Source organism: Cervus elaphus, chromosome 12 (genome assembly GCF_910594005.1).
Source record: "Cervus elaphus chromosome 12, mCerEla1.1, whole genome shotgun sequence".
Lineage (NCBI taxonomy): Eukaryota > Metazoa > Chordata > Mammalia > Artiodactyla > Cervidae > Cervus > Cervus elaphus.
In genome coordinates, this window is record NC_057826.1 from 49636424 (window position 1) to 49649456 (window position 13033).

The window sequence follows — 13033 nt, forward strand, 5'->3', positions numbered from 1 at the left end:
TAATCTCATTTGGTCACTGTCACTACAGAAAACCCTGCTTTATAAAGATAGGATATGGGGAAATGGAAGCAGGATTTTCAGTGCTTTTGTGACAATATCAGGATATTCCACCTTGACTTTAATCCAAAATGTGTGGAAAGTTGAAGTTGTCGCAAATGTAATTTTAAGGCCACCGTCATTTGCATTCTCAAGCTGTGGATCCTCTTCTAGCACAAAGTTGATTCACCTGTCTTATTAAAAAATGGGTTGCGGATCCATTCTTTCCCAGTTCAGGGGTCTTTTATAGTTGGAAAGTAATGCTCAAACTCTTTTGAAAGCTGAGATGGGTGATCATGCACCAGCTGGGAGAAAGAAAGCCCTGGCTCAGTCTCTTTCTGAATCTCTGGTAGTGTTTGAAATGTCAAAAATCCCAATGTTCATTTGTTTCCTCCACAGTTCCAGTTTGGCTTTGAATGTACCTTGAAAAAAGTTGTTGCTCTCCCCTAAAGTGACAGATTGAGTTTGTTGAGCAGGTTGAATATGTCACACAAGTAAGCAGGTTTTGTGACCTATTCTGTGTCACCGAAATGTGCTGCCAGTGGTAACTGATTTTCTAGAAGAAATTTCTGGAGAGGCTCTTGTAACTCAAAAACTCTGGCCAGTGATCTACCTTTAGAAAGCCATCTCACTGCTGTGTATAATAGATGTATGTGTCTGTCTCTTTCAGAGCTGTGCAAACAGACATGGGTTAAAGGCATGTACTTTCATATGGTTGACAATTTTAATCACATCCTGCAAAACACTGTTAAGTTCAGGTGACATTTTTCAGCTTGCTAGCATTTCTCTATGGATGACACAGTGTGTAGGTTCACATTCAGACATAGTGAAACCAGAAAGTCATCCAGACACAGCAGCCGCTCCATCTGTGCACATACCGACACAGAATGACCAATTCAATTTTCCTGATATGTAATCATTCAAAGACTTGAATAGTTCTACAACTGTGATGTTGGTTGGCAACAGAAGTGCACACAACCTATTCTCATGCACATCCTCCTGAAAAAATAGATCACAAGAAAACCAGCATTGTTGCCTCCTTGTCAACCTTGAGACACTCATCAACCTGGATTGCACACCACAGTGACTCATTAATCCTTTATAACTATTGTGCCTCAATATCCTCTGCTATTTTATCAGTTTGTCTAGTTACAGTGCTAGCCAAAAGAGGAACATGTGCCACCATTTCAACTGCAGCCTCTTCTAAAAATTCATAACAAATATCCTTAGCAGCAGGCAGGATCAACTCTTCATTAGTAAAGGGCTTCTTAACTTTACCAATGTGGTTAGCCACTAAGAAGGATGCTTTTGGCAGACACATTTGATGAAGTGGTGGCCTTCAATTATTGCTTCCGTTCTTCACATTCACAGTTTTTTTCTTTTGAAAAACTCCAAAGGCTTGTCTTTTGATGGAGAGTGCTTGGTCTCCATGTGGGGAAGCAGTTTTAAAGGTTTCATGGCTTTGTTCAATAGCTGGTCACCACAGATTATACAAAGCAGACTTGGAGAAGCGAATCACCTGTTGAGTGAGCCCATAATTTAAGTTGGACTCTTAGTATTTTCTTTTAAATGCAGCTTTCTTTTTGTTGGCAGCCTTAGAGTCTTCTGCTGTCTCATCATTGGGGCTTTCCACCTTTTCAAAGAAGCTCTTCAGCAACATTGGTTTTTCATTCATTTTGACTAGGGTTGGCTTGTGAGCTTGTGGGCTTCGACTTCCCAGGTAGCTCAAATGGTAAAGAATCTGCCTGCAGTGTGGAGGACCTGGGTTCACTCCCTGGGTTGGGAAGGTCATGGCATCCCACTCCAGTATTGTTGCCTGGAGAATTCCATGGACAGAGGAGCCTTGTGGGCTACAATCCATGAGGTTGCAAAGAGTCAGACACGACTGAGTGACTAACACACACACACGCAGCTTTTGGACTTACCAATACTGTGGCTGAGACAAGTATGCAGTGCAGGAAAGAGGCACAGACTGAAGTGGCAGACAGAATAATGGGAGGGCCGTGCATGGACTAAAATAAGTGTTGGATTCTGATTTCAAGTCAGAATCATCTCTGCTTGTCACCAGATGCAGCTGTACAGTTGAAGTACATCAACTCAGTTGCCACTATAAAGCCTGCTGCCAGATGTAATTTAATTGTCACTTGTCACTCACTGATAGGGTTTTGATATGAGTCTGCAACCAGTTGATTTATTATGGTCTCTGTGCAGTCAAACTTCTCTGCTAATGATAATCTGTATTTGCTAATGATAATCTGAATTTCCAACTTCAGGGTAAATTTTAATGCCATTTATAATTTAGTTGCTTAGTATATAGTTACATTATCACTCTAGCTCTGAGATTTTATTTATATGCTGAGATACGTATCAATCAAATTGACAAAAATTTTTTAAAAATATTAAAAGCAACAATAGAAAAGCAACATCATCAAAGGGACTCTTGATAAGGTTATCAGCTGATTTTCTCACCAGAAAAAGCTCAAGCTCAATAGATACAGATAAAGCTTTTGATAAAATTCACTATGATTTGTAATAAAAACTCTATGGAAAGTGTAACCTACCTCAACACAATAAAGGCCATATATGACAAACCAACAGCTAACATATTCAGTGGTAAAAAGCTCAAAGCATTTCCTCTAAGATCAGAAACAAAACAAGGATGTCCTCTCTCTACTTTTACTCAGCATAGTTTTGGAAGTCCTAGCCACGACAGTCAGAGAAGAAAAAGAAATAAAGGGAATCCAAACCAGAAAAAGAAGGAGTAAAACTAACTGTTTTTAGAAAATCCTAAAGACACTACCAGAAAAGTACTAGAGCTCATCAATGAGTTCGGTAAAGTTGCAGGATACAAAATTAATACACAGAAATCCCTTCCATCTCTATTCACTAACGATAATAGATCAGAAAGAGAAATTAAGGAAACAATCCCATTTTCCATTGCATCAAAAATAGTAAAAATAACCTACCTAAGGAGGCTAAAGACCTGTACTCTGAAAACTGTAAGACACTGAGGAAAGAAATCAAAGATGACACAAAGAGATGGAAAGATATACCAAGTTCTTGGATTGGAAGAATCAGTATTGTCAAATGAATATTCTACTCAAGACAATCTATAGATTCAATGTAATCCCTATTCAATTTCCAATGCAGTTCCCTCCCATACCCGGGACCCGCTCTAGTCACTGTGATTTCTCTTTTTTTTCTTCTTCTTTTTTTTTTTTTCTCACTGTGATCTCTCTTTGGAGAGAGCAGCTGGTCACTAGAGCCACTCACCCACTCACTGCCTTCAACCTCCTCCTCCTCTGGTTCCCAGTGAACCAATTTCTACCTTCTCTGCCATAACCACCTCTGCCACTGCTGGCTCCAGCACCACTTCCCTCACTCCATGGCCTCCTCTCTGTTCCAATCCATTCACTTTCAGGCACACACATGGATGGATCTCTCAGATGTCCTGCTATTCAGTGGCTTTTTTTCATGGCTATCCAATTTGTGGTTCAGAGGGTAAAACGTCTGCCTGCAATGTGGGAGACGTGGGTTCAGTCCACGGGAAGATTCCCTGGAGAAGGAAATGGCAACCCACTGCAGTACTCTTGCCTGGAAAATTCCATGGACAGAGGAGCCTGATATGCTACAGTCCATGGGATTGTAGAGTCTTGACTGAGCAACTTCACTTCTAAAGGGAAAGGAGAAGGGAGCAACTCCCACTGCCATGAGGCTGACTTCCCTCAAGTTAGTTTTTCTGTGTGGTGTGAAGTAAAGATCGAGTCATTTTTTGCATACAACCATTCCATTATTTCAGCCTTACTTGTGGAAAAGATTATCCTTTCCCCATTTTCTTGTATTGGTACTTTTGTCAAAATCATTAACCATGAATGTTTGAAGTTTTATTTTCTTGATTCCATTAATCTATTATTCTATCTTTATGTAAGTATCATAATGTCTTGATTTGGCTGTACAAAAAGCCTTGAAATCAGGTAGCAGGTGTAATTGAATTTTTCTCTGCTATTTCCAGGTTGCTCTGACCTTTATAGATTCTTTATAGTTGAATTTTTATATAATTTTAAAAATCATTTAAAATCAATCTGCCAATTTCTACAAGAAAATCCCTATAGAGTTTTTATTTGGATTGTATTGAATCCATAGAATAATTTCTGAAGCAGTGACATCTTAATATTTAATCTCTTAGTCTGTGGACATCATTGTAAATAAATTAGACTTCATCAAAACTTAAAACTTTTGCTCTGCTAGGGTTACTTAAGAAAATGAAAAAGCAAGTGAAATACTGAGAGAAAATATTTTCAAAGCATATACTGTCAAAGACTTGGATTAATAGATAAATTCTTACAACTCAAGAGAAGGCAAAAAAATTTTTTACGTTAGCAAAAGTTTGAATAGACACTTCCCAAAAGAAAATAAACAAATGCAAATAAGTACATGAAAAGAGACTCAACATCTTTAGTCATAAGAAATTTCAAGTTAAATCATAATGAGATACAACTACACACCCACTGGAATGGGTTAAATTAAATAGACTGATAATACCAAGTGTTCATAAAGATGTGAAACAATTAGAACTCTCAGACTGCTTGTACAAATATAAAATAATATCACTTTGGGAAAAATTTGGCAGTTTCTTAAAACATTAAAAATATACCTGCCATTCAACCTGCCTATTTCACTCTTACTTAACAAAGAGAAGTGAAAGCATACATGCACACAAAGATTTGTATACAGATATTCAGAATAACTTCATTTGAAAGAGCATAAAATTAAAAATAATCTAGATGTCCATTACCAGCTGAATGCATAAATAATGTCATTCATCCATACAATGAAGCACTGCTCATCACTATAAAGGAATGAACTATTGATACATGCAACAATATGAATGAATCTCCAAGTATGCTGAGTAAAAAAAGCTAGATAAAAGTCTAATTTGATCTTATTAGACCTAAGTGATGAATGAGTTTTTATTCCCACTGATTCTCCATTTGACAGTCCAGTTTTTCCTGTTCTTAAACCTAGAAAAAATCATGATGTCTCAGAGTAGCTTATAGCAGTCTTAATTCTTGTGGTCCCATCCATTAAGGCCTGCATACCCAGTACTGAATATTACTTAAATTACTACTGCCATCCAGAGACTGGTAATTTAGCTACTAAAGATTTGACTAGCATGTTCTATTTGGTGCCTATTACATAGCTTCTCAACCACAATTCACCTTCACCTTTGAAGGAACATAATACACCTTTACTAGGCTACCCATGGGGGCCCTCAACATCTTTGCCATCATACAAAATCTTTGCAAACAATATCTTAACTACATTCACCTTTCCCTAGGAGCATCAGTATTAAATACATTGATGATGTCCTCCTTTCGGGAGTTTCACTTGACTAATTCATTAAGGACACACAAATCCAACATCTTTTAGTCCTTTTGGAGTTCTAAAGACAATGTATTACTTAATTACAAGTTTTACTTAATCTCACTGATGCCACTATTTATAAATCAGACCATCTTAAATGGGGCTCCCTTCAACAAAAGGCTCTAGAATCTGTCCGAACTAAAATCAAGGGCACTTCCTTCAGTGCCTTTAGACACTCCTTTGCTGTAGAGGCTTTTTTTTTTTTTTTTTTTTTTTGCTGTAGAGGCTTTGACAGCTCCCCACCTGCCCCCTGGAGTCTCTGGACCACCTATGATGACCATAAATTACCAACAGGCTAACCTTCTCAGATTCATGCTATATATCATTAGAGCAGAAATTGCTGGTCACATACTGGGATATCCTGGAAATACAGGCTCTCACAGACCACAAGCCTGTGATCCTCTGTACCCATCTGCCAATTATGCCTTGAGCCTATGGAAGCAGCACAGCACAAGCCTGGCACTGCTACTGAGGCCTCCTTGATGCAGGGTGGAGCCAAACCTGGGCCGGCGGGCATGTTCTGCCTCAAAGAGAATTGTTCTCCTTTGCTCTTAGTTCCTTGCCAGATGTCATGACCCCTCCAGATCCCTTGACCCCGAGGAGCCACTTGGGATTAACTGAGTGAACAGCAGTGGGGGAGCTCATAGAGTGTACGGCATTGCCACCATCAGAAGTGAGGGAGCTCAGAGCAATGTTGCTGCTTTGTCTGAGATGTCCTTCAAGGACATGTCCTTGAAGGATGGTACACAAGGGTCAGCAAAATTAGCCAAACTGTGGGTAGTTAGCACCAAATGCCCTAGTCAGCAAATTGCCCCATCTGCACATTTTTATAAACATTTGTAGTCTTGAGCAAAGAACTGTTCCCGGTGCCTTTTACAGTCTTTCAGGGAATTGAAACTTTTTTCCATTAAGAGAATTTTGTAAAGACTAAAATAAATGAAAAAAATAAATAAATAAAATAAAATAAATGGAAATCCAAAGGTGCAATGTTTGGTGAGGATGATGGAGGAATCAGAACTTCCCAGCCAAGCTGTAACAGTTTTTGCCAGGTCATCAAAGAAACATGCAATCTCCTGTTACCCTAATGGAAGACTATGCATTTTCTGTTGACTAATTCCAGACGCTTTTTGTGCTTTCAGTTGGTCTGAGAGCAAGCCTTGTTGGAATTAATCATTTGGTTTTCCAGAAGGAGCTCATAATAGAAGACTCCCTTCCAATCCTTCTTTCTGTATACACATCACCTTCTTTGGATGAAGAATGGCTTTTGCTGTGGTTGGTTCATTTCACTTGCCCCGTGATCTCTTCTGTTGCAAATTATTGTACGGTATCCACTCTTCATAGCTCATCACAGTTTGTTTTAAAAATGGAACATTTTTGTTAACATTTCAGTGGAGAATTGCATGTGGGAATACAGTGAATGTTTATTTTGTTTTGTTTTGTTTTTTGCTTAACTTATATGGAACCCAAACATCAAAACGATTAACATAACCAAGCTGGTACAAATGACTTTTAATGCTTGATTGGGATATTTTGAGTATGGTGGCTATCTCCTGTGTGGTATAATGTTGATTGTTCTCAATTAATGTCTCAGTTTGATCACTATCAACTTCAACTTGTCTACCCAGCTGTGGAGCATCGTCCAGCAAGGAATCTTCAGCATGAAACTTCGCAAACCACTTTTGACACATTCAATCAATCACAGAACCTTTTCCATACACCACGCAAATCTTTTTTTGTTTCAGTTGTGCTTTTTCCTTTCTTGAAGTAATAAATAAAGTATAATATGCCAAAAATGTTACTTTTTCATTCCATCTTCTATATTAAAATGGCTACACAAAAATCACCAATTTTGATAAGTTTTTTAAAAAATGCACAGATATGACAGCTGTCGCAATACAATCTAACAAAATTGTTTCAAAAGAAGTTAAAGACAACTGAGTGTTACTGGAGCCATCTTAATGGAAAAAAATGAACTTTCTGTCCAACTCAATAAATAAAATGATGTTGTTTTCATTTTATTGTCTTATGTACTAAAGTAATAAAGTCCATTTTTTTCAAAGCCTTGTATCATGTTAAATATCAACTTTTCCTTAATGATTAAATTCCTGCTGATTTTTAAACAAAGAAATAAAAATATTTAACTGCTACAAAGTCCTAACCACCATCTGAACCTTCACTGAGTTGTAGTAGCAACATCAAAGATCACTCATCACAGATAACCATAACAAATATAATGAAAAAGTCTGAAATATTGTAAGATTTACCAAAATGTGACAGAAACATAAAGTAAGCAAATGTTGTTGGAAAAATAGCACCAACAGACTTGCTCAGTGCACAGTTGCCACAAACCTTTAACCTGTAAAAAAGCAGTGTCTGTGAAGCATGATTGGAGAAGGAAATGGCAACCCACTCCAGTACTCTTGCCTGGAAAATCCCATGGATGGAGGAGCCTGGTAGGCTGCAATCCATGGGGTCACACAGAGTCGGACACGACTGAGCAACTTCACTTTCACTTTTCACTTTCATGCGTTGGAGAAGGAAATGGCAACCCACTCCAGTGTTCTTGCCTGGAGAATCCCAGGGACGGGGGAGCCTGGTGGGCTGCTGTCTATGGGGTTGCATAGAGTCAGACACGACTGAAGCGACTTAGCAGCAGCACGAAGCATGATAAAATGGGGCATGCATTATGTAATAAAAGTGTAAATATTATATCCCTGGAGAAGGAAATGGCATCCCACTCCAGCTTTCTTGCCTTGAAAATCCCATGCACAAAAAAAAAGAAAAAGAAAATCCCATGCACAGAGGAGCCTCGTGGGCTACAGTCTGTGGAGCTGCAAAAGAATTGGACACAACTTAGTGACCAAACAACAACAAATATATATGTTCCCACCAATTCCACTCCTACATATTTACTCCAGAGAAATGAAAACGTGCACAGAGAATTGTACACAAATATTCACGCCAGTTTTATTCATAGTAGCCAAAATCTCAACTCAAATTTTCATCAATAGGTGAATGCATAAAAAATTATAGTACACCCATACAATGCAATGCTATATAGCAACAATAAGGAACTACAAAGCAACATGGATGAATTGCAGAAACATTACACTGAACAAAAGGAGCCAGATACAAAATTAACATTATTGTGTGATTGTTTATATGAAACTCTAGGAAACAAAATCGCCAGTGACAGGAAGATCAATGACTGCCTAGGGCTGAAGATGTGACTTGTGATGACCAGGAAAGGGCACAAGAAAGACCGTTAGTGATGAAAATATTCTGCATCTTGACCATGGTAGTGGTTACTTGGGTGTATAATTTGTCAAAACTCATTATACTGTACACTTAAAATGTGTACATAGTATTATTTGTAAATTTTACTTAAAAATTTTAAAAAATATTTCTATATACTAGCAACAAATGAATATTAAAATTTTATAATTCCATTTATAATATATCAAACATACTAAATATAAATTTGACAAAATATGTATAAGACCTATACACTGAGAACGTGACCTTGAGTTACCTCATTTCTGTCTTTGTCCATGCCCACCTTGAGATTTTACATTTAAATTTTTAAAGTTAGTTACATAGAGTGAGAATTGTAAAGTATAATATTTTTGTTTCTTAAGTACAAATTTTAGTTACTGCAAAAAATACTGAACTGCCTGGAAAATCCCATGGATGGAGGAGCCTGGTAGGCTGCAGTCTGTGGGGTCGCACAGAGTTGGACACGACTGAGGGACTTCACTTTCACTTTTCACTTTCATGCATTGGAGAAGGAAATGGCAACCCACTCCAGTGTTCTTGCCTGGAGAATCCCAGGGACGGGGAAGCCTTGTGGGCTGCCGTCTATGGGGTCGCACAGAGTTGGACACAACTGAAGCAACTTAGCAGCAGCAGCAGCAGTAATATCTTGTAAGTTGAAAATTCATTTTTAATCAGTATTTTAAAACTAAAGAATAAAGCAAATGCTTATTACAGAAAATAATTTTGTCATACAGAGGAGGAAGTGTTTAGAAATTATTTGCTTTGTGGTATCAAATATATGTTAAGTCACTGGTCGTATCTCCCCTACATGGATGAAATGACTTGAACTGATCTTCTTTTAAGTATGTGTCTATGTTTGAATCTTGGTTCCACCACTTGCCATCTTGGACAAACTGTTCCTTAGCTTCCACACATTAAAATAGGAATAATATTAGTACCGAGATCTAAATCATAAGCCTGTTTCTGAAAATTAAATGAATTAATGCATGTTTATTACTTAGTACAATGCCTAGAATATAGTAAGTGCTCAATAAATATGAACTTCTGTGATGACAATCAAGCTTATTTAATGTGCCTGACAAGATTTGTTTCCCTTTTAGTCTCCTGTGATTAGATAGAATGACCAGAATTGCCTACATTTGAATTTTTATTGTAAGTTGGACAGGAATCATAAAGGTCATAAATCTGTAGATAAAGAAAGTGGGGTCCATAAAAGTTAGATTATATGCTTCAGCTAGTAGGATCAGAACCAGATTCCAAGACTTCTAACTCTGGATCTAGTCTCTTAATCTTGTTATCAATCTATAATCCTTTTTAAATGTACTCTCCCAGTTAATATACTAAATACAAAGTACTGCTTATCTAAATAATACTTAGAATTAATATTTCACAGCTTAACCAAGACAGTTTTAAAAGCCCTAGACACAAGTTCCTAACGCTGAAGTTCACCTTCTCCTATCCCAAGTGGTTCAATGATATGAAATTATTAATCATCAGTTAATTGGAAAATTACATTAATCAGAGCATCTCATCCCACTGGCAAGATGGTGTTTCTAAAACTAAAATGACATGTTGGAGCAGTGATAAGGAAAACTCTACTAATAAAATTGGCAACTGCTCTTCAAAGAATATTTGGTTCTCCCTACTCCGAGCTGTATCTCCATAATGATTCTTAACCCAGGCTGCACATGTGGATCCTTTGGGAAAGCTTTGGCAGACAAATATGCTGAAGTGTTGCCCTGAATGTCTTGGAGCAGGGTCCAGGCTTGAGAACTATTTACTGCCTTATCTCACCAAATTAGACCTAAGATTTCATCAGCAACAGCTATACTATTTCAATTCTCTATGTAACCAGCAACATTTACAAATGAAATTTTTCTTTTTTATCAGAGAATACAAGTTTGCTACAAGAGAAAAAATGAGAATTAGTTCAGTATTCCATGTGTGTTTTCACTGTTTAAATCCTTACAACAGCCTTGCAAGGTAAGCCAAGTTCATCATAGCATCTTGGACTTACAGATAAGCTGCCCATAATTGTACCCACCTAGTAAATGGCAGACTGCCACTTGAACTCCTAATTCCTGCATATTCCTAAGTCTTTAGACTGGACAGTCCTGTAGATTGTCCAGAAACGAGGGCCTTTCCTATGGTACAGTCTGGCCCACGTGTGCTTTGTTAAGAGTGGTTCTGTGGTAGTGAAATGTACACAAGGTGAAGCAGACCCAGGGTGTTTTTCCTGAGGCCAGAAAATCAAGAACAAAGAGGGACCAAGGATTGCAGATCATTTGGGAAATAGAGTAAAAGTAATTTTAAAAGCTCATAGATATATGATAATTTTAAGAAAACTGGGATACTTTAGGGTTTTATCTTACAGGATACTTTAGAATTTTTAGTCTTACTATCCTATACTTAAGAAATGTACTATATATCTTACTTCTCATGGTATCTGATCTGTCTCCTCTCCATTCCATCTCCCAAATGCCTGCCTGGTAGACCATAATGAGTAAAGTAATAAAGTTAATATATGTTGACAGATATTAGAAATCTGAGAGACAGAAAACTGTCTTTATCCAAATGACTGGTTATTGTTTGAGCTTTTGGTGTAAGCAGTCTCTTAATAAATCAATAAAAATTTAACCATTGAGCAGATTTCATATTCTTGCTTCCTAACCCAGATGGCAAATCCAAGTGGAAAGCAAATATATGATTTGGTGAGCTTGGAACTGGAGCAAAGATGATTTGATGGTTAATATTCATGCCTAAGAGGCTTCCCAGGTGGCTCAGTGGTAAAGAATCTGCCTGCGATGCAGGTGCAGGAGATGCCACGGGCTCAATAACCTGGGTCGGGAAGGTTGCCTGGAGGAGGGCATGGCAACCCACTCCAATATTCTTGCCTCAAAGAATCCCATGGACAGAAGAGCCTGGCCGGGCACAGTTCATAGGGTCGCACAGAATCGGGCACAACTGAAGCACCTGAGCACGCACACATCCTGTCTAAGGCAGGCATCGCCTCTTGGGCTTAACTCCGATGGTCTGGGCAACCTGTCCCTAAACAGTCCCATTTCTTGCTGCCGCAAAGGGAGCAGAGGCTTGGAGAGTTTGGGGCCCTCCTCAAATGCTTACCTCAATTTTCACCAAATACTCTCAAAGTTACAAACATTCAATCTTAGAAAATGTGTTCGGTCAGTTCAGTCACTCAGTCATGTGCGACTCTGCAACCACATGGACTGAAGCAAGCCAGGCTTCCCCGTCGATCACCAACTCCCAAAGTTTGCTCAAACTCATGTTTATCAAGTCGATGATGCCATCCATCTCATCCTCTGTCATCCCCTTCTGCCTTGAATCTTTCCCAGCATCAGGGTCTTTTCAAATGAGTCAGTTCTTCGCATCAGGTGGCCAAAGTATTGGAGTTTCAGCTTCAGCATCAGTCCTTCTAATGAATATTCAGGACTGATCTCCTTTAGGATGGACTGGTTGGATCTCCTTGCAGTGCAAGGGACTCTCAAGAGTCTTCTGCAACACCACAGTTCAAAAGCATCAATTCTTCACACTCAGCTTTCTTTATGGTCCAACTCTCACATCCATACACTGGAAAAACCATAGCTTTGACTAGATGGACCTTTGCTGGCAAAGTAATGTCTCTGCTTTTTAATATGCTGTCTAGGTTGGTCATAGCTTTTCTTCCAAGAAGCAAGTGTCTTTTAATTTCTTCTAATTAGAAAACCATGTTGGTTACACCAATTCAATTGTACAAAGCCCAGACCCCCACCCCAACCCCTATTCCTACCAAACTGCAGCCCCTAAGTACCTTCTAGAAAAATACTGAATTCTCCATATAGGTATTTACTTGACAGTTATTTATTGAGTAGCTACTAAGTGTGAGGTGCCCAGGATATGGCAGTGAAAACTAAACAAAAAAAGCTGCAGACAAAACTGCTGCCCTCCTGGAGCTTACATCCAAGTTAGAAGAAATATATGATAAATGTCAGACGGAAAGGGGAAGGGAGAATATTGAGAGTGGATAAAAGTGTTATAAAAGTTATAAATACTAGGGAAGGCATCACTGAGAAAGTGACATTTTCACAAAGTGGATGTGGCAGGGGATTGTATTCCACATCAAGGCAAAAGGCCAGAGATGGGAGACTGTATTCAAGAAACAGGAAGAGGCTGATGTGATGGAAACAAAGTTAGCAAGGAGAGAAGCAGGAAACAAGGTGATCAGAAATAGCGCAATTCCAAAGACTGGATTTATTCCAAGGGAGACAAGGCAATATTTGAAGGTTTAGAACAGAAAAAA